Source organism: Dendrobates tinctorius, unplaced genomic scaffold (assembly GCF_039654945.1).
Source record: "Dendrobates tinctorius isolate UK_male_01 unplaced genomic scaffold, ASM3965494v1 ptg000004l, whole genome shotgun sequence".
Lineage (NCBI taxonomy): Eukaryota > Metazoa > Chordata > Amphibia > Anura > Dendrobatidae > Dendrobates > Dendrobates tinctorius.
In genome coordinates, this window is record NW_027361672.1 from 38,168,864 (window position 1) to 38,191,400 (window position 22,537).

Below are 22,537 nucleotides of genomic sequence, written 5' to 3' on the forward strand. Positions count from 1 at the left end.
GACACTATCAGGCAGTCTGTAGCCGACAGCTATCTGGGTAGAGGTCCCTCAGCCAGCCGCCATCCAGTGCATTTTCTGCAATGCAGTGTTCCTGGTTGTGACGCCGCTTCCCTCTTCTAATGATATTTGGGGGCTAAGGAAGCAGCACAGGTAAGTGCACAGTGTAAATACTGTCACGAAAGGCAAGGCCTCTGGGCGGATACTAAGCCCCAGGTGCTGATGTGCTCGCTTCAAAATTTAACTTGCGCTAAGCATGTGATCCTCACTTTGTGGTTGAATAACACCTAGAGGGTTCTGTTGTCTGCCAGACCAGTATTAGTCTAACTACTCAATATCTGTAGGAGGCACATGGTGTTAATACAGCACATTACCCCTGTGAAAACTGCCCACCCATTAACTGGCTCCTTCAGGTGGGGCTAGTCTGACAATTGTGAGGTGTAGGTTTATCCTGAATGCAAATGGATTACCCTGTTACATGTAAGCCTGAGTCTGGTCTCGTGTGTTGCATCTCAGGGCCTCATAGTACCTCAAGGCACCTTAGTGGCTCATGGTTCCTCATGCCTCGTGGAGCTTCAGGGCACCTTAGTGCCTTGTAGAACCACCTAGCACCTCAGGGCACTTCATAGCTCTTCGGTACTTTTAGGATAGGTTCACACTGGGTGTTTTTGCTGCTTTTTTTTCTGCAGCAAAACCTGATTTCTTGGCAGGAAAGAAGCTATGGCAAAAACGCAGGTTTAGGTGCGGTTTTGGTGTGTTTTTTTTGGGTTAAGGCCGGTTTCACATTTGCGCTTCAGGGCGCAGCGACGGCCTGCGCACGGCCGCCGCAAGGCCCCGCACCTCCGCCTCCGGGCGCATGACGCTGCATGCGTCCCTATCTTTATCACTGAGGACGCAGGCCGTGCGCAGTATGCGTTTGGCGGCGCCTGCGTCCTTTTGACGGTGCGCCGACCAGCGCCAAACGCAACCTGTTGCAATTTGGTTGCGCTCGGCGCACCGTCAAAAGGACGCAGGCGCCGCCAAACGCATACTGCGCACGGCCTGCTTCCTCAGTGATAAAGATAGGGATGCATGCAGCGTCATGCGCCCGGAGGCGGAGCTACGGTCGGAGGTGCGGCAGGGGGCGGGGCTTTGCGGCGGCCGTGCACAGGCCGTCGTTGCGCCCTGAAACGCAAATGTGAAACCGGCCTAACTTGTGTCTTTGTGATGGTTAAAGCTGAGTGCCCCCATGACTTTTCTGTTGAAAAAAACGCTGCAAATAATGATACCTGCAAAAATGCTGAAAGAAGTGACATGCTCTATGTCCAAAAAAAGCAGCAAAGCACAAAATCCTGATGACACAAAAAAACAATGTGTGTGCATGAGATCTCTGAAATCTCATATGCTTTGCTGGTACTGTAAAAAGCAGGTTAAAATTTGCATAAAAAAGCAGCAAAAAACGCCAAGTGTGAACATACCCTTATAGTGCCTCATAGAACAGGAGTCTCGGTTCAGCATACTATCTTGTCCGGAGTTTCAGACTTGGCCCTAATGGCTAAAGTTGGGATGCTCATTCATAGTTTATGGTTGAAGAGAGCCATATGTACATCGAGTTCATCCTATAACATGGTGAGGTCGATGCTAACTTTCTCATGTTGGCGGGGGGAAGGATCCTTCCCGACTCCCCATACGGCAATAGGATTAGTTTCCTCTATCAACATACTCAAAAGATTCTAGTCCCATAACCTGTAATATTATATTCATCAAAGAAGGCATCTAGGCTTGCTTTGTATTTTTTATCGTGGATCAACTGCAAACCTTTACATGGTAGATGGTCCCATATACATTATTCTTACAGTTAAGAACCCATGGTTCCACTGCCCTCACAGTAGAGTATCTCCCTCTGATTGGAAGAAACCTTCTTTTCCCTGGTTATAAAGGTTGATCCTGTCTCCGTTACACTGTGGTTGTACAGATATCATTTATAGGATCTTGAGCTGGACCCTCATTTATTTGCATGCATATATGTACTGTACAAGACATGACCAATGGTAGGGGCATTTATTTAGACCAGTGGTCCCCAACCTTTTTTGCACCAGGGACCGGCTTCAAGCAAGACCATTCTTCCATGGCCCGGCAGGTCGGGGATGGAGGTTTGACAGGGGCGGGGCTATGGACGCGGTTGTAGTTTAGCAGTGCATACTTATTTAATTATAACATTTATAATGTGACTCAACTCACCATAGGTTTTGAATGAGTGGGAGCACCTGGCTTGTTTCTCTGTTTCAGTGGGAGCACTGGGCTACTTCTACTGATGACCGTCACTGCTAATGATGATTGTAACCTACAAGGAAATGGAGCATTGAGCACTCAAGAAAAATTGAACTGGAGTACTGTACATGCTGATTATTTTCTAATCATCAGAAAATGTATGTGTGGTTGCCCCCGTCCTGTCCAGCTCTGTGTGGCTCCCCCTGTTGTATGCATGGCTCCCCTGTGCCATCCTTGTATACATGGCTCTGCTCCCATCCTTGTATACATGGCTCCGCTCCCACCCTCCCATCCTGTATACATGGCTCCGCTCCCACCCTCCCATCCTGTATGCATGGCTCTGCTCCCACTCTCCCATCCTTTATGCATGGCTCTGCTCCCACTCTCCCATCCTGTATGCATGGCTCTGCTCCCACTCTCCCATCCTGTATACATGGCTCTGCTCCCACTCTCCCATCCTGTATACATGGCTCCGCTCTCACCCTCCCATCCTGTATATATGGCTCCGCTCCCACTCTCCCATCCTGTATACATGGCTCTGCTCCCACTCTCCCATCCTGTATACATGGCTCTGCTCCCACTCTCCCATCCTGTATGCATGGCTCTGCTCCCACTCTCCCATCCTGTATGCATGGCTCTGCTCCCACTCTCCCATCCTGTATGCATGGCTCTGCTCCCACTCTCCCATCCTGTATACATGGCTCCCCTGTCCCATCCTGTATACATGGCTCTGCTCCCACTCTCCCATCCTGTATACATGGCTCCCCTGTCCCATCCTGTATACATGGCTCTGCTCCCACTCTCCCATCCTGTATACATGGCTCTGCTCCCACTCTCCCATCCTGTATGCATGGCTCCCCTGTCCCATCCTGTATACATGGCTGTGCTCCCACTCTCCCATCCTGTATACATGGCTGTGCTCCCACTCTCCCATCCTGTATACATGGCTGTGCTCCCACCCTCCCATCCTGTATACATGGCTGTGCTCCCACCCTCCCATCCTGTATACATGGCTCTGCCCCCACCCTCCCATCCTGTATACATGGCTCCCCTGTCCCATCCTGCATGCATGGCTCCCCTGTCCCATCCTGTATGCATGGCTCCGCTCCCACCCTCCCTCCCTTGTATATATGGCTCCGCTCCCACTCTCCCTCCCTTGTATATATGGCTCCGCTCCCACTCTCCCTCCCTTGTATATATGGCTCCGCTCCCACTCTCCCTCCCTTGTATTTATGGCTCCGCTCCCACTCTCCCTCCCTTGTATTTATGGCTCCGCTCCCACCCTCCCATCCTGTATGCATGGCTCTGCTCCCACTCTCCCATCCTGTATGCATGGCTCTGCTTCCACTCTCCCATCCTGTATACATGGCTCTGCTCCCACTCTCCCATCCTGTATACATGGCTCTGCTCCCACTCTCCCATCCTGTATACATGGCTCTGCTCCCACTCTCCCATCCTGTATGCATGGCTCTGCTCCCACTCTCCCATCCTGTATGCATGGCTCTGCTCCCACTCTCCCATCCTGTATGCATGGCTCTGCTCCCACTCTCCCATCCTGTATGCATGGCTCCCCTGTCCCATCCTGTATACATGGCTCTGCACCCACTCTCCCATCCTGTATACATGGCTCCCCTGTACCATCCTGTATACATGGCTCTGCTCCCACTCTCCCATCCTGTATACATGGCTCTGCTCCCACTCTCCCATCCTGTATACATGGCTCTGCTCCCACTCTCCCATCTTGTATACATGGCTCCGCTCCCACTCTCCCATCTTGTATACATGGCTCCGCTCCCACTCTCCCATCCTGTATACATGGCTCCGCTCCCACTCTCCCATCCTGTATGCATGGCTCTGCTCCCACTCTCCCATCCTGTATGCATGGCTCTGCTCCCACTCTCCCATCCTGTATGCATGGCTCTGCTCCCACTCTCCCATCCTGTATACATGGCTCCCCTGTCCCATCCTGTATACATGGCTCTGCTCCCACTCTCCCATCCTGTATACATGGCTCCCCTGTCCCATCCTGTATACATGCTCTGCTCCCACTCTCCCATCCTGTATACATGGCTCTGCTCCCACTCTCCCATCCTGTATACATGGCTCTGCTCCCACTCCCATCCTGTATACATGGCTCTGCTCCCACTCTCCCATCCTGTATACATGGCTCTGCTCCCACTCTCCCATCCTGTATACATGGCTCCGCTCCCACTCTCCCATCCTGTATACATGGCTCCCCTGTCCCATCCTGTATGCATGGCTCTGCTCCCACTCTCCCATCCTGTATACATGGCTCCCCTGTCCCATCCTGTATACATGGCTCTGCTCCCACTCTCCCATCCTGTATACATGGCTCCCCTGTCCCATCCTGTATACATGCTCTGCTCCCACTCTCCCATCCTGTATACATGGCTCTGCTCCCACTCTCCCATCCTGTATACATGGCTCTGCTCCCACTCCCATCCTGTATACATGGCTCTGCTCCCACTCTCCCATCCTGTATACATGGCTCCGCTCCCACTCTCCCATCCTGTATACATGGCTCCGCTCCCACTCTCCCATCCTGTATACATGGCTCCGCTCCCACTCTCCCATCCTGTATACATGGCTCCGCTCCCACTCTCCCATCCTGTATACATGGCTCCGCTCCCACTCTCCCATCCTGTATACATGGCTCCGCTCCCACTCTCCCATCCTGTATACATGGCTCCGCTCCCACTCTCCCATCCTGTATACATGGCTCCGCTCCCACCCTCTCATCCTGTATACATGGCTGTGCTCCCACCCTCCCATCCTGTATACATGGCTCCGCTCCGACCCTCCTATCCTGTATACATGGCTCTGCTCCCACCCTCCCATCCTGTATACATGGCTCCCCTGTCCCATCCTGTATGCATGGCTCCCCTATCCCATCCTGTATGCATGGCTCCGCTCCCACCCTCCCTCCCTTGTATATATGGCTCCGCTCCCACTCTCCCTCCCTTGTATATATGGCTCCGCTCCCACTCTCCCTCCCTTGTATATATGGCTCTGCTCCCACTCTCCCTTCCTTGTATATATGGCTCCGCTCCCACTCTCCCTTCCTTGTATTTATGGCTCCGCTCTCACTTTCCCTTCCTTGTATTTATGGCTCCGCTCCCACTCTCCCTCCCTTGTATTTATGGCTCCGCTCCCACTCTCCCTCCCTTGTATTTATGGCTCCGCTCCCACTTTCCCTCTCTTGTATTTATGGCTCCGCTCCCACTCTCCCTCCCTTGTATTTATGGCTCCGCTCCCACTCTCCCTCCCTTGTATATATGGCTCCGCTCCCACCCGTGTATGTATGGCTGGGCTCCCCCATCATACTTACCCTCACGTCGCTGAACTTCCCTCCCTGCATCTCACGGCGCTTCAGCTTCTTCCTGTGTGGAGCGGTCACATGCTACCGTTCATTAAGGTCCACGAATATGGACGCTACGCCTATGGGAGAGGAGTGGCGTCCATATTCATGACCTTAAATAAGCGGTACACTTGACCGCTCAGCGCTGGATGAAGCCACCACGCCGACAGGGATGCAGGGTGAGTATCAGCTGCTGCACCGCTGCCGGCTCCCCTTGTGTCCGCGAACCGGCAAGAGCACTGCAACGGCCCGGTGCTGGGCCGCAGACCGGTGGTTGGGGACCCCTGATTTAGACCACTTCCATCAGTTCCAGAGTCCAGACTCCCTGTGCCATTAACATCGACAACGTAGGAGTGATGATCCACGCTTCCCCATCAGTGGTTCTGATGATGACCCAACATTGGTAATAACCGGGGATGTTAACGGCCAGACTATATATTTCCATAGTGTCCAGCCCCTTGTTTGAGGCCTAGCGATTTAAGGCTTCAGAATAGACATTTGTGGGCTCCTGGGTGTCCCATTTTTTCTCATATTAGAGGATTGGTCAGATCTTCCAGCAATTCAGGGCCTCAGTCCTGCAGGACTCCTTGTGGTACGGTACGATAGTCTGTAGTCAAGGTGTAACCGGCGCCCAGAAGGCCAGTGAAAGAAATAAAGAATTGTCCTGTGTTATTGAGCCCGTTTTTGGTCTGCAGCAATCCTCATGGTGGATATGGCAGTGGCTATCACCATACTTCTGCTGTGCAATAAGAGTTGTTTAAGGTCTATTCTATGGCTGCGGTGGTTATAAGTATAATTCATCTATCAATCACTGTAGTTCATTATTAGTGTTGGGGTAGAACAGTGGAGTCTCTCCATTCTGTATGATTCGTCTACCACATTTATGCTGGATGTTAGCATTACAGACATACTGTATATCTGACACTTGCTACGGTGACTTATCTTTGCATAGTTGTCTATATTTTCTTCTGGTTTTGCAGATCATTTACTAGATCTAAATTAATTTTGCCGGGACTCCGGTCCTTTATGGCTTCTGTACCCACCCTGGTGCTATTTCTCTGGTACTACTTCTGTGGTGCTGTCCGGAGGGACTGACTGGAAAAAAAAGTATTAGACCTATCGGTAATTCGACTTCTAGAAGTCCCTCAGGACAGCTCCCTTATTTCACACCCTTTTATGTTTATATTTGACTTGCACAAGATCGATCTTCCAGAAGATATTTCATTTAACATGCCACCATGGCTTGATCTGGAGTCGTTAAAGGGTTTACCTTGCATATGAGTTCTAGTGGCTTGTATAGACCATTTGCATCTATCCTTTGGTGGGTCTTTGAAAAAGACTGGAGGTGGGAGGGTCCTTTTAACCTCTCTGTGATCCTGTCCCCTCATAGGTCAAGGAAAGACTACCTCCCAAGGAAAGAATACCTCATGTGGTGCTGTCCTGAGTGACTTCTGGAAATCGAATTTCCAGTAGGTCCAATTCCTTTTATTTCATTCCCCCTAGAAAGTACTTTAAACGTTTTTCATTCTAAGAATTCCAAAATGGTGACATTGATAATTGCAACTCACACAAAGAATAACACTTGAAGAAAGGCTACAATAACAGCAACAAATAAAGATATGGCACAATGCAGAGATGTTGCATTTTGGTGCGCTCGGAGCACCGTCAAAAGGTTGCAGCGCACGCAAAATTCTAGCGCACGGTCAGCGCACCCTATGCTAAAGATAGGGTGTGCAGATCGCATGCAGCTGTGTGCGATACTAGGCGGAGATGACCGGAGGGGGCGGGCAGGGGGCAGGGCTTAGCGGCGGCCGTGCGCTGCGGCCCAAAACGCTAGTGTGAAGCTAGCCTAAGCTCTAACGGGCAGGTTACATTTTAAAAATTACAAATTGATCCACCCCCATGCTTAATGGTTAGCGAGATGTTCTTTTCCTGAAATTCTTTGCCCTTTTTTCTCTACACATACCTTTTGATCATTTGTGGCCAAGAGTTCTGTTTTAACCTAATCGGTCCACAGGACTTGTTTCCGAACTGCATCAGGCTTGATTAGATGTTCTTTTGCATACGTCTGACACTGAATTTTACTGTGAAGGCAAATGGGAGGTTTTCTTCTGATGACTCTTCCATAAAGGTCATATTTGTGTAGATTAGTGATGAGCGAGTGTTCTCGAATAAGGTGTTATCCGAGCATTCTCGTGTCCTAATCGACTATTTTTGACATGCTCGAAAAAAATGCTGGATTTGACATAGTTGTTAGCCACAACACATGCAAGGATTGCCTAACAAACAGACAATACCTGTTACTCATGAGTCATGAGAAAGATTGCTTAGTGCAGTCGAAACGCGTTGACTGGGTCATATTGACCATGAAAATTTTCTTTTGTATGCACTATAATTTCTTTTCAAAAAGAAAAGGAAAATCCACTCCTGTTGAGCCGGACTCCAATTTTTTTTTTATTATTATCCTTGGTCAAAGTTATCTGAGCACACACATACCAACAATGCAGGGTGTCTAAACTTTTGCATTGGCCCATTTTCCTTTTTGTAATTTTTGAAATGTAAAAGATAACTAAATATGTATATTTATTTTTGGTCTAAAATACAAAGAAAGTGTGTCATCTTTAACTTTACCATTTTTAGAGATCATCTAATCTTTAACTTGCTTAACTGTTCACAATAACAGTAATTTTGACCAGGGGTGCCTAAACTTTTACATGCCGCTGTATCTTGGTGTTTGTCAAGTGAATGTTATAGATGCTGCCCTATCTCCACACAGCACGTTTCAGACTCTGGCTCCGTGTATGTTTAACCCCTTTCTGACGTACTATCCCATCCACGTGACCCGGGACCGTGGACAGGATAGTACGTCACCGCGATCAGCGGCACTCACGTCGGGAGCGCTGCTGATCGCAGCCGGGTGTTAGCTGATTATCACAGCTGACACCCAACACTATGTGCCAGGGGTGGTCCATGACACCTTAACCCCTGGCACACTGCGATCAAACATGATCGCAGTGTACCAGGGGCATAGGGAAGGGGGCCTCCCTGAGACCCTCGGAAAAGCACGATGTGAACAGCGCGATGCAGAGAGGCGGCTTTCTCAGTGCCTGCTGAGAGCAGGCACTGAGAAAGACTCTGCAGTGCCTGTCAGATCGCTGATCTGACAGAGTGCACTGCAAAGTGTCAGATCAGCGATCTCACACTTTATAGTAATGTCCCCCCTGGGACAATAAAATAAAGTAAAAAAAAAAATAGGGTAAAAATAATTTTTTAAAAATTGCTAAATAAAAAAAAATTCCCTAAAATTCTTTTTTTGTAAATAAAAAAAAAAAAGTACACATATATGTATCGCCTCGTCCGTAATGACCTGCCCTTTAAAACTGTCCCACTAGTTAACCCCTTTAGTGAACCCCTTCAAAAAAAAATTAAAAAACAAAGCAAGAAACAATGCTTCATCATCATACCGCTGAACAAAAGGTGCAATAACGTGCAATCAAAAAGACGGATATAAATAAGCATGGCACCGCTGAAAACGTCATCTTGTCCCGCAAAAAACGAGCCGCCATACAGCGTCATCAGCGAAAAAATATAAAAGTTATAGCTCGCAGAATAAAGCGATGCAAAAATAATTATTTTTTTATATAAAATTGTTTTTATTGTATAAATGCGCCAAAACATAAAATATAAATGAGGTATCGCTGTAACTGTACTGACCCAAAGAATAAAACCGCTTTATCAATTTTACCACACGCAGAACGGTGTAAACGCCCCCCCCCCCAAAGAAATTCATGAAATGCTGGTTTTTGTTCATTCTGCGTCCCAAAAATGGGAATAAAAAGCGATCAAAAAATGTCACGTGCCCGAAAATGGTACCAATAAAAACGTCAACTCGTCCCGCATAAAATAAGACCTTACATGACTCTGTGGGTCATAAAAAGCGTCTTTTAGCGTGTGACAGCTGCCAAACATAGTAAATCAAACCCCCCTTTATCACCCCCTTAGGCTGGTTTCACATTTGCGTTTTTTTGCGCTGCGTTTTTGCACCTATATTTAACATGGGTGCGCATACGTGCGCATTGGCATGCGCACGTATGCGTTTTTCGTGCGCTGCGTTTTTTTAAGATGTGCGTCCATAATTTCCAGACGCTACATGTTGCATTTTTTGGTCCACCCAACCACTTAAAAAAAACGCATGCACCCGTTTTGCGCAAAAAAATAACATTTATTGTCTATGGGTACGCATACGTGCGCATTTGCATGCGCACGTATGCTTTTTTTGTGCATGCGTTTTTTAGGTGTCCATTGGTTAGACAAGTTAAAAAAAAACCCAACTACAAAAACTTCATGTCTGTATAAAAGTAGGTGTCTGCCAGAACTGTACCACAACTACAGAGACAGCCTGGAGAGCAGACAGACTGCAAAAGAAGACACCATTTTCAATTCCAGTTTCAGCGGCAAGAATGTGAGTATTATTACATCTAAAAATGTATTCCTGTCCTTTTAAATTGGATATGTACTAATGCTTTGTATTTTTACATGCAGTATGTCTTCGGAATCTGAATATTCACCATCTCGGCAGGAACTGGCGCAAGCAGACTGTGAGGTGATTATTTCCGTGCGTTTGGTAAGTATATCTGCTGCTTCTCAAAATCTCTAACGTTTGTTGTTTTTTTTTTGGGACATCGTCATCTTCAGCAGACGCGACTAGTGAGGGCGAACAGCATGAGCAGCCAAGCCAAGTCCCGGTGGTGATACGGAATGTAAGTATCAAATGAATTTTAATGTCCTTTACTTTTTATCTTCTATCTTTCCTCTTTTCTGGATCTTTTTTAACATTTTATTCACACAAAATTCGAATATTCTAATGAATGTTTTTTGTCTAGGTTCCACAACGGGATGAAGACGTCTACCTGGATAATGAGCACCTTATCCGCCTGGTCCAGGAGCGTGCCCCATTGTGGGACAGCCGTGACCGGTTGCACAAGGACAATGTGGTGACCCATCGGCTATGGAATGAGGTGGCCGCAGCGTTCATCGGACGACCTCGGACACGTCTCAGCCATCCGACAGCAAGGAAGCATCTTGCACGTCTGCAACACGGACAGCTGCTGACCAGGAAGCTGGTCAATCAGGTGTTTCCCTGTCCAAGGTCTGTGCCACTGGTTATGCGGGGACTACCCGCCAGCGGCAGAGGGCCTTGGACAGGAATGTCTTGCCCGAGTTTATGCACTTGAGCGAGGCCTTTAATGCCAGCCTCAAGTCGCTGTTAGACAGAGTGGAAAGGGGTTTTTCACTAATGGAACGTGGTTTTAACCACATGGAACACCGCTTCCACTCTGTCGAACAGCGCCTTGACCGTCTGGAGGCCGACCTCAACAGACCAGCGCACCATTTTTTTAGTAAAATTGAAAAGGGGATGGCGGAACACCTTAGTCCTGAGCAACAGCTGAGTGTGCTGCAGGCCTGCAACAATGCTTTCTTGCAGGCTATGCAGCATAGTCGGTACGGGCAGCAGTCAGTGGTGTCATTTCCAACTGTGCCACCATTGACTCGCTTCACCTCACTACCGACTTGTGCTGCATACCACTGCACGGATACCTCTGTTCAAAGCCAGGACACCCACCATTACACCACCACAAGTCTGAGTGCTGCTGGTCACTTAACCAACACGACTATGGCAAGCACTGCTCCTGTCTGGAGCACCACCGCCACCCCCATGCATGCTTGGAGCACAGCCACCGTGACCACTCCTCAAACGTCGAACAGCCCTGCCGCCAGCACTATAACATGTACTAGCCCTGCCACCACCACTCCGCAAACATGGACCATCACTGCCACCACCAGTCCTCCTGCAAGGACAAGCACTGCCAACGCCACCACAGAGCATCAGCAACAGCCACAGCAGCAGCAGTCACAGCAGCAGCAGACGGGGCACCTACATTCCTTATTTGCCACAAGTTCCATGCGGGGCCAAAAATCAAGGAGGGAATTGGGCCCAAGGAGGTCCAGGCAGGCCAGTTTAAGGAGACAAAAAACACTTAGGACCACTGTCGCTGAACCTCTGTCCTCTCCTCCTAGTGTGTCTAGTTCCATTCTCATCACTGGCCTCCCTTCACCCACAAGTTTTGTTGCACCTTCCCCTAGAACACCATCCACTATAAGCTGTTCATCTTCACTGCACACCCCCAACTTGCAACCATCTGCCACCAAACGCCGAAAAAAATAAAGTTTTTGTATAATTTTTTTTGTTTAAAAATAAATTTGAATTTCTGGTTTACCACAACAAAGTTTGATTAATATTTTTGCGCCGCCTACACACACTGCGCCGTACACACAATGCGCCTTCAACTTTGCAAGGTGTCATTAAGTGTTTTGAGGATGAGCTGTTTTTACCATCCTCATTTCACTTATTGTTATACTAGGCCAGGGGGATGATAGATATACCTTGTAATTAACAACATACTCTTATTGTGTGTTCAATCAACTGATGGGTAAAATACACATTATATGGCCAATACCCAGGCCTATGGCCAATACCCAGGCCTAGTATCATAACTATTTATCAATCATGGGCAGGTTAATACACATATGATTTTTAACCTGCAGCGTCGCTTCGTACCAATATATTTCACGAAAACTAGCGATGCTGCAGTTTAACTCGTATGTGTAGTTACCTGCTCAGGTGTGAGAACATCATTAATTCACAGGTATACATGGGAAGTTGTTTATTTTAATGGAGTGTAAAAAGACATAGTGCACTCGGTACAGGTATCAAAACAGGTTTTTTATTAACATACACACACGAAAACATTTTTACACCATTTTGTCTTGCCAGTGCACCTGTCCTACATCAGAGAAAAAGTAGGCTGCAAATTGGTCCCTCATTTGGCCAACTTCAACGGATGACCTGAGAGGGTGCTGAGTGAATTCAGGCAATGGGTTAGGAGCAGCATCATTGAGTTCAAAGGTCGGGTGCTCTTTAGCCATCACAAAATTATGTAGAACCACACACGCCTTCACCACCTCATCCACTGTTTCAAGTTTAAGATTAATGGCTGTGCCGAGAATTCGCCATCTGGAGACAAGAATCCCAAAAGCACACTTTACAGTTCTTCTGGCCCTGGTCAGCCTGTAATTTAAAGATTTTTTTGGTGTGGTCCAAGTCACGGCTGGAGAAGGGTTTCAGTAGGTTTGCGCATATTTGAAAAGCCTCATCCCCACCATTACAATGGGCAGTGGCGGAGCTTCGGTGTGGGGAAGAGGCCGTGGCATAGGGAAATTAAATTGGTTGCCATACAACCTCTTGCCCATGTCTGAGTTTTTAAAAGCCTGGGAGTCATTATCATGGCCATATGCTCCAATGTCCACTGCTACAAACATACATCCGGCATCCGCAATGGCCATGAGTACTGTTGAAAAGTACTTTTTGTAATTATAATACTCCGATCCAGTTCTTTTGGGTTTGATGATCCGTATGTGTTTCCCATCCACCGCTCCCAAACAGTTGGGGAAATTGCATACTGTCCAGAATTTGTCAGCAATTTCCATTCACGTTTCAGCGGTGGGCAGGAGCATAAATTCTGGACAAAGAACGTTCCAGAGAGCCCGGCAGGTGTCCGCAACAATTCCAGACAAGGTGGAGATTCCAATACGGTACTGGAAGTGTTCCTCAGGAGGAATCGCACGACGGAGCTGTGTGTCCTGTCTTCGGATGGATTCTTGGACACGAGCAAGCAAATCCCTGAAACTTTCTTGGGACATCTGGATATAATCTGTAAATTTCTCCGGGTTTGCCTGTAGCTCACTGTAGAGGGTGTGGTACGCCCCACGGCTCTCCCGGAGTTCAACAATCGGATGTATCCACAAACGCCGCCACTGCCGTCTTCGCTGTCTCTCTCTCTTCCTTTGTTCATGGCAAGCAATTACATATGCCCTAGCCATCGCGATGTCCAAATCCAAGTTGAAGTGAAAATTCTTCCAGTGCAGATCCATGTTGACACGAGAAAAATCAAGCAAATGTGAAGAATACGGCTGTAGACAGGGTCTATATATTAGCATACCACACTGCCACTGATGTCCCATTGGTGGTGTGTATTGCAAGATTGTTATCTAGATTTCTTTTTGTGGGAAGACAAACAATGTCCAAAAAAACGCAAACGCATTGAAGACGCATGCAAACGCATACAAACTCTGCAGTTTTTTTCTTCATGCGCACAAAAAATGCTGGAAAAAAAGCAGCGTTTGTATGCGTTTTTTTTAATGCGTTTGTGCAAAAAACGCAGCGCAAGTGTGAAAGTAGCCTTAGTTAGGGAAAAATAATAAAATTAAAAAAATTATTTCCATTTTCCCGTTAGGGTTAGGGCTAGAGTAAGGGCTGAGATTAGGGTTAGGGGTGTGCTGGGGTTAAGGTTGGAGTTAGAATTGGGGGGTTTCCACTGTTTAGGCACATCAGGGGCTCTCCAAACGCAACATGGCGTCTGATCTCAATTCCAGCCAATTTTGCATTAAAAAAGTCAAACGGTGGATAACAACTTTTGGGGTCCAATTTCTCCTGCTACCCTTGGGAAAATAAAAAAAATTGGGGACTAAAAGATCATGTTTGTGGAAAAAATATGATTTCTTTATTTTCATGCTCGGACGTTATAAACTTCTGTGAAGCACTTGGGGGTTCAAAGTGCTCACCACACATCTAGATAAGTTCCTTGGGGGGTCTAGTTTCCAAAATGGGGTCACTTGTGGGGGGGTTTCACTGTTCAGGCACATCAGGGGCTCTCCAAACGCGACATGGCACCCAATCTCAATTCCAGCCAATTTTGCGTCAAATGCGCTCCTTCCCTTCTGAGCTCTGACATGCGCCCAAACAGTGGTTTACCCCCATATATGGGGTATCAGCGTACTCAGGACAAATTGCACAATAACTTTTGGGGTCCTGTTTTCCTTGGGAAAATAAAAATTGGTGGTGAATATATCATTTTGTGGAAAAAATATGATTTTTTAATTGTATGGCTGTACGTTATAAACTTCTGTGAAGCCCTTGGGGGTTCAAAGTTCTCACCATATATCTAGATAAGTTCCTTGGGGGGATCTAGTTTCCAAAATGCAGTCACTTGTGGGGGTTTTCCACTGTTTAGGCACATCAGGAGCTCTCCAAACGTGACATGGCGTCCGATCTCAATTCCAGCCAATTTTGCGTTGAAAAAGTCAAACGGCGCTCCTTCCCTTCTGAGCTCTGCCATGCACCGAAACAGTGGTTTCCCCCCCCCACATATCAGGTATCAGCGTACTCAGGACAAATTGCACAATATCTTTTGCAGTCCAATTTCTCCTGTTACCCTTGGTAAAATAAAAAAAATGGACCTGAAGTAATTTTTTTGTGAAAAAAAGTTAAATGTTCATTTTTTTAAACATTCAAAAAAATTCTTGTGAAGCACCTGAAGGGTTAATTAACTTCTTGCATGTGGTTTTGAGCACCTTCAGGGGTGCAGTTTTTTAGAATGGTGTCACTGTTGGGTATTTTCTATCATATAGACCCCTCAAAGTGACTTCAAATGTGATGTGATCCCTAAAAAAAAAAAATTATGTTGTAAAAATGAGAAATCGCTGGTCAACTTTTAACACTGATTATAACTTCCTAACAAAAACAATTTGGGGTTCCAAAATTGTGCTGATGTAAACATGTGGGAAATGTTACTTATTACGTTTTTTGTGTGCCATATCTCTGTGATTTAAGGGCATAAAAATTCAAATTTTCACCAAATTTCCATTTTTTTTCACAAATAAACGCAAGTTATGTGAATGAAATTTTACCACTATCATGAAGTACAATATGTCACGAGAAAACAATGTCAGAATCACCGGGATCCAAGGAAGCGTTTCAGAGTTATAACCTCATAAAGGGACAGTGGTCAGAATTGTAAAAATTGGCCCGGTCATGAACGTGCTAACCACCCTTGGGGGTAAAGGGGTTAATTCCGAAACACTGCAGAGTTTCAGAGAAGAAAATTGTTTAATAGCTGCAAGTCAAACTAGTTAGGAGAGGTGGGTCTCCGGGCTTCTCCCTGATGCTCTTCTTGAGTGACAGGTCTCTCCCGATAGACGCACACAAGGAGAGACCTGTTAGTCACTGGCAATGGGCAGGGAGAAGCTGCCTGAGATCCGAATGTCTGACTCATTTCTAGTATGGCTTATCCCCGGGGACTACTGAACTATGCGTTTCTCTTAACCCCTTACTGCCATGTGACGTACTATCCCATCCATGTGCCCTGGGACTTAATTCCCAGGGACGGGATAGTATGTCACAGAGATCAGCGAGGCCCACGTGGTGAGCGCCGCTGATCGCGGCCGGGTGTCAGCTGATTATCACAGCTGACACCCGGCACAATGTGTCGGGCGGTCACGGACCGCCCCCGACACGTTAACCCCTTGCACACCGCGATCAAACACGATCGCGGTGTACCGGGGGTTAAAAGGAAGCATCGTCAGGGACGGGGCTCCCTCCATGCTTCCCTGAGTCCCCCACAGCAGCGCAATGTACAGCGCTGCTGCGGGGGTCTCCCTGATGCTCTTCTTGAGTGACAGGTCTCTCCCGATAGACGCACACAAGGAGAGACCTGTTAGTCACTGGCAATGGGCAGGGAGAAGCTGCCTGAGATCCGAATGTCTGACTCATTTCTAGTATGGCTTATCCCCGGGGACTACTGAACTATGCGTTTCTCTTAACCCCTTACTGCCATGTGACGTACTATCCCATCCATGTGCCCTGGGACTTAATTCCCAGGGACGGGATAGTATGTCACAGAGATCAGCGAGGCCCACGTGGTGAGCGCCGCTGATCGCGGCCGGGTGTCAGCTGATTATCACAGCTGACACCCGGCACAATGTGTCAGGGGCGGTCACGGACCGCCCCCGACACGTTAACCCCTTGCACACCGCGATCAAACACGATCGCGGTGTACCGGGGGTTAAAAGGAAGCATCGTCAGGGACGGGGCTCCCTCCATGCTTCCCTGAGTCCCCCACAGCAGCGCAATGTACAGCGCTGCTGCGGGGGTCTCCTTCCCTGCAGGTCCCCGGATCCAAGATGGTGACGGGGACCTTCGGCGGCCTGCAGGGATCTGGCTTCCTCAGTGCCTGCAAAGCACAGGCAAGAGGAAGTCTTCTTCAATGCCTGTGACAGATCAGCGATCTGTCACAGGACAGTGATGTCCCCCCCTGGGACAACCTAATAAAGTTAAAAAAAAAAAAGTGTAAAAATAATTTTTTTAAAAATCGCTAAATAAAAAAAAAATATTCCCTAATAAATTCATTTTTTTGAAATAAAAAAAAAACAACAAAAGTACACATATTTGGTATCGCCGCGTCCGTAACGACCTGCCCTATAAAACTGTCCCATTAGTTAACCCCTTTAGCGAACCCCTTAAAAAATAAAAATAAAAAACGAAGCAAAAAATAATGCTTTATTATCATACCGCGGAACAAAAAGTGCAATAACGCGCGATCAAAAAGACGCATATAAATATCCATGGTACCGCTGCAAACGTCATCTTGTCCCACAAAAAACGAGCCGCCACGCAGCATCATCAGAGAAAATATAAAAAAGTTATAGCTCGCAGAATAAAGCGATGCAAAAATAATTATTTTTTATATAAAATTGTTTTAATTGCATAAAAGCGCCAAAACATAAAAAAAGACATAGACGAGGTATTGCTGTAACCGTACTGACCCGAAGAATAAAACCGCTTTATCAATTTTACCGCACGCGGAACGGTGTAAACGCACCACCCAAAAGAAATTCATGAAACGCTGGTTTTTGTTCATTCTGCGTTCCAAAAATCGGAATAAAAAGCGATCAAAAGATGTCACGTGCCCGAAAATGATACCAATAAAAGCGTCAACTCGTCCCACAAAAAATAAGACCTCACATGACTCAGTGGGTCAAAATATGGGAAAATTATAGCTCTCAATATGTGGTGATGCAAAAACTTTTTACAATAAAAAGCGTCTTTTCGCATATGACAGCTGCCAAACATAAAGACCCGCTATAAATAGTAAATCAAACCCCCCGTTATCACCCCCTTAGTTAGGGAAAAATAATAAAATTCAAAAAATGTATTTATTTCCATTTTCACATTAGGGTTAGGGCTAGGGGTGTGTTGGAGTTAGAATTGGGGGGTTTCCACTGTTTGGGCACATCAGGTGCTCTCCAAACGCAACATGGCGTCTGATCTCAATTCCAGCCAATTCTGCGTTGACTAATTCAAATGGTGCTCCTTCCCTTCCAAGCTCTGCCATGCGCCCAAACAGTGTTTTACCCCCACATATGGGGTATCAGCCTACTCAGGACAAATTGCAAAACAACTTTTGGGGTCCTATTTCTCTTGTTGCCCTTAGGAAAATAAAAAATTGGGGGCAAAAATATCATTTTTGTGGAAGAAAATATGATTTTTTTATTTTCACGCCTGGGCGTTATAAACTTCTGTGAAGCACTTGGGGGTTCAAAGTGCTCACCACACATCTAGATAAGTTCCGTGGGGGGTCTAGTTTCCAAAATGGGGTCACTTGTGGGGAGTTTCAATAGTTTAGGCACATCAGAGGCTCTCCAAACGCACATGACACCCGCAGACCATTCCATCAAAGTCTGCATTCCAAAAAGTCACTACTTCCCTTCCGAGCCCCGACGTGTGCCTATACAGTAGTTTTCTCCCACATATGGGTTATCAGTGTACTCAGGACAAATTGGTCAACAACTTTTGGGGTCCATTTTCTCCTGGTACCCTTGGGAAAATAAAAAATTGGGGACTATATGATCATGTTTGTGGAAAACTACGATTTTTTTATTTTCACACCCGGGCATTATAAACTTGTGTGAAGCCCTTTGGGGTTCAAAGTGCTCACCACACATCTAGATAACTTCCTTAGGGTGTCTAGTTTCCAAAATGGTGTCATTTGTGAGGGGTTTCCACTGGTTAGGTACATCAGGGGCTCTCCAAATGCAGCATGACACCCGCAGACCATTCCATCAAAGTCTGCATTCCAAAACGTCACTACTTCCCTTCCGAGCCCCGACATGTGCCCATACAGTAGTTTTCTCCCACATATGGGGTATTGGTGTACTCAGGACAAATTGAACAACAACTTTTGGGGTCCATTTTCTCCTGGTACTCTTGGGAAAATAAAAAAATTGGGGACTAAATGATCATGTTTGTGGAAAAAATACGATTTTTTTATTTTCACGCCCGGGCGTTATATACTTCTGTGAAACACTGGGGGGGTTCAAAGTGCTCACCACACATCTAGATAAGTTCCTTAGGGGGTCTAGTTTCCAAAATGGGGTCACTTGAGGGGGGATTCCACTGTTTAGGTACATCAGGGGCTTTCCAAACGCTACATGGTGTCCGATCTCAATTCCAACCAAAAACGTCAAATGGCGCTGCTTCCCTTCCGAGCTCTGCCATGCGCCCAAATAGTCGTTTACACCCACATATGGGGTATCAGCATACTCGGGACAAATTGCACAATAACTTTTATGGTCTTGTTACCCTTGGAAAAGTAAGAATTGAGGGTGAAAAGATCATTTTTGTGGAAAAAAAGTGATTTTTTAATTGTACGGCTGTACGTTATAAACTTCTGTGAAGCCCTTGGGGGTTCAAAGTTCTCACCACACATCTAGATAAGTTCCTTGGGGGGTCTAGTTTCCAAAATGGTGTCATTTGTGGGGGGTTTCCACTGTTTTGGTACATCAGGGACTTTCCAAACGCTACATGGTGTCCGATCTCAATTCCAGCAAAAAAAGTCAAATGGCGCTGCTTCCATTCCGAGCTCTGCCATGCGCCCAAATAGTCATTTACACCCACATATGGGGTATCAGCGTACTTAAGACAAATTGCACAATAACTTTTAGGGTCCTGTTACCCTTGGGAAAGTAAAAATTAGGAGTGAAAAGATCATTTTTGTGGAAAAAATATGATTTTTTAATTTTACCGCTGTACGTTATAAACTTCTGTGAAGCCCTTGTGGGTTCAAAGTTCTCATCACATATCTAGATAAGTTCCTTGGGGGTCTAGTTTCCAAAATGGGATCACTTTTGGGGGGTTTCCACTGTTTAGGTACATCAGGGGCTCTCCAAACGTGACATGGCATCCGATCTGAATTCCATCCAATTTTGCATTGAAAAAGTCAAATGGCGCTCCTTCCATTCTGAGCTCTGTCATGCGCCGAAACAGTGGTTCCCCCCCACATATCAGCTGTCAGCGTACTCAGGACAAATTGCACAATAACTTTTGCAGTCCAATTTCTCCTATTACCCTTGGTAAAATAAAAAAAATTGAACCTGAAGTATTTTTTTTGTGAAAAAAAGTTAAAATGTTCATTTTTTTTTTTAAATATTCAAAAAATTCCTGTGAAGCACCTGAAGGGTCAATAAACTTCTTGAATGTGGTTTGAGCACCTTAAGGGGTGCAGTTTTTAGAATGGTGTCGCTTTTGGGTATTTTCTATCATATAGACCCCTCAAAGTGGCTTCAAATGTGATGTGGTCCGTAAAAATAAAATGGTGTTGCAAAAATGAAATCGCTGGTCAACTTTTAACCCTTATAACTTCCTAACAAAAAAAAATTTTGGTTCCAAAATTGTGCTGATGTTTCTCAACGCAGTGATTCTAGAGCAATGCCCCCATCCCGGGGAAAGACCTGGCTAGTCATTGCTTGCATTGAGAAACATGTGATGGTGTCTCCGCGGCTTGTGTTTTGCTTATTTTTACATATTTCCCATAAGGGATGGGGGCATTGCTCTAGAATCACTGCGTTGAGAAACATGTGATGGTGTCTCCGCAGTGTTGGATGTTGATCTCCATGAGTTCATTCATCCTCATTTTTCACAGTCTTCTACTAGGCATTGCTCCTACTGGCCAGTTTCCTACTCCACACTGATGAGGGGCAATACCCCGAAACAGCTGTCTGTGGATGGATACCATGTTTTGGCATAGGTGGTGTCCTTCATTGGAGACTGCCCTTCCCGTGGTTGTTCCTTCCCGGGGAAAGACCTGGCTAGTCATTGCTTGTGTTGGGAAACGTGATGGTGTCTCCACGGCTTGTGTTTTGCATATTTTTACATATTTCCCATAAGGGATGGGACATTGCTCTAGAATCACTACGTTGAGAAATATGTGATGGTGTATCCACAGTGTTGGATGTTGATCTCCATGAGTTCATTCATCCTCATTTTTCACATACAGTCATATGTTAAAGTTTGGGCACCCCTATTAATGTTAACCTTTTTTCTTTATAACAATTTTGGTTTTTGCAACAGCTATTTCAGTTTCATATATCTAATAACTGATGGACTCAGTTATATTTCCGGATTCAAATGAGGTTTATTGTACTAACAGAAAATGTGCAATCTGCATTTAAACAAAATTTGACCGGTGCAAAAGTATGGGCACCCTTATCATTTTCTTGAACACTCCTAACTACTTTTTACTGACTTCCTGAAACACTAAATTGGTTTTGTAACCTCATTGAGCTTTGAACTTCATAGCCAGGTGTATCAAATCATGAGAAAAGGTATTTAAGGTGGCCACTTGCAAGTAGTTCTCCTATTTGATTCTCCTATGAAGAGTGGCATCATGGGCTCCTCCAAACAACTCTCAAATGATCTGAAAACAAAGATTATTCAACATAGCTTTTCAGGGGAAAGATACAAAAAGTTGTCGCAGAGATTTAACCTGTCAGTTTCCACTGTGAGGAACATAGTAAGGAAATGGAAGAACACAGGTACAGTTCTTGTTAAGCCCAGAAGTAATACCTGATGATCATAGGGGTTTTTAGACTTTGTTTTTGTGATGATAATGTATTTTTTTGCTGGGAAGACTAAGGGTGTGTGCACACGTTGCGTTTTTTGCTACGGATCCACAGCAGTTTTCCATGCGGCTTACAGTACCATGTCAACCTATGGAAAACCAAATCCACTGTGCACATGCTGCAGAAAATTCCACGCAGATTCGCTGCGGTTTATTTTCCGCAGCATGTCACTTCTATTTTGCGGAACCGCAGCTGCATTCCGTTCCGGATCATACAAAAAAATATCACTCTCAGAACCTGCATCAAATCCGCTGACCAAAAACTAGAAATATTTCACCGTACGGTTTATGCCAAGAGCTGCGGTTTCTCTGCGGAAAAAGCCGCAGCAAAAACCTCAACCTGTGAACACACCCTTATAGTTTTATTGATGCCATTTTGTGGTTTATACAACTTTTTGATACTATTTTCTGGGAGCCAGGATGAATTAAAGAAAAAAAAATTAACTTTTTTTAAAGTTTTTATTGCCATTCACTGCTCAGGATGAAAAAAATATTTTTTTTATAGTAAGGCTCGTTACATATGCACTGATACCAATTATGCATTATTTTATTGGTGTATAGTCATGGCCAAAAGTTGAGACTGATTTTACTTTGTTGCTTGTATTTTTAGATCCTCGTAGCCAGATGTTTTTACTGTACTGAAGTACAATTATCATCATTTACATAAGTTTTGCACTTTTATTGACAAATACATCAAATTTATGCAAAGACTTAATGTTTACAGTGTTGGCCCTTATTTTGCAAAACTTCGTCCTTGCATTGTGGATATCCGCATCTGGGCCAAATCTTGACCGATTCTTGGCTAATCAGTGCTCGGATTGTATGACAATTTCTGTATTTTTGTTTGTCCAATCACTTTTTGAGAATTAATCAAATTGTCTATTGGAGTTTCCTGGCCATAGATCCAAAATGTCAATGTTTTGTTTACTGAGCCACTTAGGTACCACTTTAGCCTTGTGACATGGTCTCCATCATGCTGGAAGAAGCATTATTAATCACCAAATTGCTCCTAAATCTTTGGGAGAAATTGATCTTGGGGGAAGTTCAGATACCATTC